Source organism: Palaemon carinicauda, chromosome 12, assembly GCF_036898095.1.
Source record: "Palaemon carinicauda isolate YSFRI2023 chromosome 12, ASM3689809v2, whole genome shotgun sequence".
In the NCBI taxonomy this organism is placed as follows: domain Eukaryota; kingdom Metazoa; phylum Arthropoda; class Malacostraca; order Decapoda; family Palaemonidae; genus Palaemon; species Palaemon carinicauda.
The window spans coordinates 85,435,532-85,440,531 of NC_090736.1; positions in this window are offsets into that span (position 1 = coordinate 85,435,532).

The following is a 5,000-nucleotide window of genomic DNA, read 5'->3' on the forward strand; positions in this document are numbered from 1 at the left end:
CTTTGAACGGCTCTAAATTTCATTATCACGTTCTTTGAATGGCTGCATTTCTCGTTATCACGTTCGTTAAATGCCTAAAAATCTCATAATCACATTTTTTGAATTGCTGCAGATCCTATTAATACATTCTTTGAATAGCTATAGATATCAGTGTCACATTCTTTGAATGGCTGTAGATTTCTTTATCCCTTTCTTTGAATGACTAACGATCTCATTATCACTATCTGTGAATAGCAAAAGATCGTTATCATTATCTTTGAGTTGTTAAAGATATTATTATTATTCCGTTCTTTGAATAGATGCAAATGACATTTTCACGTTCTTAAATTGGGCGCAGATCTCATTTTTACAACCTTTGAATGGCTGCAAATCTCATTATCCCGTTCTTTGAATGGTTGTAGATTTCATTATCACATTTTTTGAATGGATGTAGATTTCATTATCACATTCTTTGAATAGGTGCAGATGTCATCATCACAATCTTTGAATGGCTGAAAATCTCTATCCCGATCTTTGAATGGCTGCATATATCATTATAATGCTATTAGAATGGCTGCAGACCTCATTATCATGCTTTTTGAATAGATAAAGATCTCATTATCACATTCTTTGAATGGCTGGAGATCTCATTATTACGTTTTTTTTAATAGCTGCCGAACTTATTATAACGTTCTTTGAGTGGCTACAGATCTCATTATCCCGTTCTTTCAATGGCTGCAAATCTCATTATAATGTTCTTTGAATGGCTGCTTACCTCATTATAATGTTATTTGAATGGCTGGAGATATAATTATCACGTTTTTTGAATGGCTAAATATCTCCTTGTAATGTTATTTGAATGGCTGTAGACCTCATTATCATGTTCTTTGAATGGCTAAATATCTTAATATAAAGTTCTTTGAATGTCTGTAGATTTCATTATCACGTTCTTTGGATTACTGTAAAAATTATTATAACGTATTTTGAATGGTTGGAGATATTTTAACGTTTTTTGAATGGCTGCAGATTTCATTATCCCGTTTTTTGAACGGCTGCATATCTCATTATCCCGTTCTCTAAATGTCTGCAGATCTCATTATCCCATTCTTTGAATTGTTGCAAATCTCATTATCCCGTTCTCTGAATGTCTGCAGATTTCATTATCCCGCTCTTTGAATGGCTGCAGATCTCATTATCCCATTGTTTGAATGGCTGCAGATCTCATTATCCCATCCTTTGAATGGCAGCAGATCTCAGTAATTTTGAAACGACAGATGTCTCGAAAGTATCGGTATCAGCAGTACCGGCCTTTTTTTATTTTTTTTAGAGTATCGATATCAACCACTGTCATGACCCTATAGTCGATTTTTTTAAACCTGGTAAACTTGCACTAAACTTGCACTTAGCTGGTTGTCGCTGATTGGATGAGTGTCGTGTTGTCCGAATATCTCAGTTTGGTTTTCACACTGTTTTAGAATTGTGATTATACGGCCATAGATTGAGATAAGAGGCAAATTATGTAAAGTTATGTAAATACCAGTTGTAATAAACGTAAGTATTAAGAAGTTACATACCAAATTATTATATAATAGTTAACAGTTATGAAACAACACTCTCCGAAGCTGTAGACTTGAAATATGTTTCAAACGCATGAAGTTTAATGTTTAAATTTCTAGCTAGATTTTTAGTTTGGAAAAAAGCAAAACGTATTGATTATACATTGCTGAAGGTTGTATAACGCCTAAGAACAAAATACTATCGTAGAAATGTAAGCTTGCCGAAACATTTGGGGTGGAGGAGTTGAGAAAGGAACAGCCGGCGAGTTGTCGTCTGCACACACCGCCACCATCAATCAGCTTAGAATCTGCTATCGAGCAATTGGCTCACTGTCGATTTCACCTATTTCAGCCATGGCCACAAGAGACGATATGGAACAAAGCAAAGATGAAGGCACTTCAAACACCAGGCATATACATGCTGCTGGCAGTAGGCTTACCAGTCAGTGCCGTAATATAATAATGAATGTTTTTCAATATTTCAATTCACAGGGCCCTAGCAAGACAATGAAAGAATTCATTAAGGCGACAGCAACAGCAACTCAAGTTTCAGAGAGAACTATCTATCGCATCAAATCTGAGAAGATGAAATCTTCAGACGGTATAATTCATTCACCCTTGCCCCGGAAAAGGAAATCGACTGTTGTTGATAATCTTGATAGTTTCGACAGAGATTGTGTTAGGAGAGAGATCCTATCCTTTTATGACAGAGGAGACCTTCCTACATTAGCAAATTTGTTGGCAAAAGTTCGGGAACCTCCTACTAATTTTACTGGTTCGAGAAGTTCCCCTCTACAAAATAGTCAGGAATCTTGGTTTTAGGTACAAGAAAGTCACAAGCGGAAGAAAGATACTCATGGAGAGACAGGACATCATTATAACAAGGAACAAGTATCTTAGAGAACTGAAGAGAAATCGAGAGAGTCCAAAGCCAAGACCGGAGGTATTCGTGGACGAGACTTGGGTGAACCAGAACCTCACCGTCGAAAAGTGCTGGACTAATGAAGATGGATCAGTAGGACCGAAACCGAAGTCAGGGAGAGGCTCAAGGTTTATAATAGTACATGCAGGAAGTGATGAGGGTTTTGTACCGGGAGCATTGCTTATGTTCAAATAAAAAAACGGATCAAAGGGTGATTACCATGACTCGATGGATAACGAAAGGTTCAAAATGTGGTTAGAAGAACAACTTCTTCCTAATATCAAGAAGGAGTCCCTTATCATCATCGATAATGCTCCTTATCACTCTAAAATAATCAACAAGGTCCCGACAAGTAGCAACAGAAAAGCCCAAATCATAGACTGGTTGGTTCTAAATAACATTGACCATGACCCTTCTTTTACAAAACTCGAACTTCTTCAGCTCTGCCAGCGCCACAAGGAAATTCAAAAGTACGAAATAGATGAAATTGCTGCTCACTATGGCCATAAAGTGCTTCGTCTACCTCCCTATCACTGCATTTTCAACCCTATCGAACTTATCTGGGCCCAAGTGAAGACAGAAATAAAAAAACGTAATTCTAATAGCGACCAGTCTCGGAAAATTGTAGAAAAAATTACAAAAGAAGCAGTTGATCATGTGACGCCACAGCACTGGCAAAATGCTATAGAACATGTCAAGAGAATCGAAGAATTGTATCGTGCCAAAGATTCAGCATTTGATAAGTTACTTGATGAGTTTGTAATTGACTTGAATGATAGCACTACTGATGACAGTAGTGATGAAGATGCTCTGACACTGGACTAAAATTCTAGCTGTATTTCATGTTGTTATTGATACTTCTGTTAACATGATACTGATGATACTTTATTATCATCCATGACCCTGAATACTGTTATCGATACTTATGTTTATATAATTCTGACGCCTTTAATTGATGCATTATTATTACTACTGTTATCAATACTTAGTTGTTGTTTACTTTGTTGTGACTCTTACTGTTGTTATAATTTTTAATATTATTATTGACTTTTCTCTTCATTAATGCCATTATTGCCTAATACAGCTACTGTATTATTAAAATGAACAGTCATGAAAATATACTTAAAATTTAAGTTCCTAAGAACCTTTTGTTTCCCTGTACTATTGAAAACTGCTATAAGTTTATTGAGATGGAACAAAAGACAACATGACAGCTAACAATCTCAAATATAAGGGCTCTGCTCTTATTATTCATGGGGAGTCTTATGATTTACAAAATATAATATAATTAAGGTCTATCTAAAAATAAGATGGACGCGAGATAAAGAAAACCCAACTGTAATAGGACATATTTGAAAATTTCTACTTGAGGAACAGTAAATTTAATGTCATTTTATATAGAGAGTGGCACACCAGCCAGGAAATGGTACGAATAAATACAATTTATGTAATTTGCCTTTATACATATCCTAAAACATTAATGAAATTCCGAGAGCAGTACTTTTGAAATGCAAAAAATAAACATTATGATATATAAACATCTTAATTATTATTTTATGAAGACAAAAACACCACAACCCGCATTTGAACCTCCCGCTGAGAGTACGTCAACTTTCTGTCAAGCCCGTGGCTGTTCCTCCCACAACTCCTCCACCCCAAATTTTCTGACAAGCTTACATTTTTACGATATTATTTTGTTCTTAGGCGTTATACAACATCAGCAATGTACAATAAATATTTTTTTTTTTTTCAAACAACCAATGGCATGATAGCACTAAAAATCTAGCTAGAAATTTAAACATTAAAGTTCATGCGTTTGAAACATATCTCTAGTCTACAGCTTCGGTAAGTGTTGTTTCATAACTGTTAACTATTAAATAATAATTCGGTATGTAAGTTCTTAATACTTACGTTTTATTACAACTGGTATTTACATAACATTACATAACTTGGCTCTTAACTCACTCTATGACCCTATAATCACAATTCTAAAACAGTGTGAAAACAAAACTGAGAGATTCGGACAACACGACACTCATCCAATCAGCGACAACCAGCTAAGTGCAAGTTTAGTGCAAGTTTGCCAGGTTTAAAAAAATCGACTATAGTATTGGTATCGGCTTACACAATGAGTATTTGGTATTGGTAGAGGCTAATAGAAAAATGAGCTGAAATTAGCGATACCCCGATACTGGTAGTTTGGGTTATTCGAAAATAAAAGATTTCTTCGTGTCCATATTAAACGATATTGATAGGTACCCGGTAAGGTAAGTCGAACACCAGTTCATGCAAGTGATGTGACTAATGTATTACATCTCTCTCTCTCTCTCTCTCTCTCTCTCTCTCTCTCTCTCTCTCTCTCTCTCTCTCTCTCTCTCTCTCTCTTATTATACATTTGCAGAATCATTTGGTTATTTGTGAATTATTTTTCTTTCTATACTACTTCATATTCAACCTGATAAATCACCAAAATTATGATAATATGTTATGTAAAAAAAATAATTAGTTGTACAGTTACACAACGAAGTAGCCTATCCTCGAAT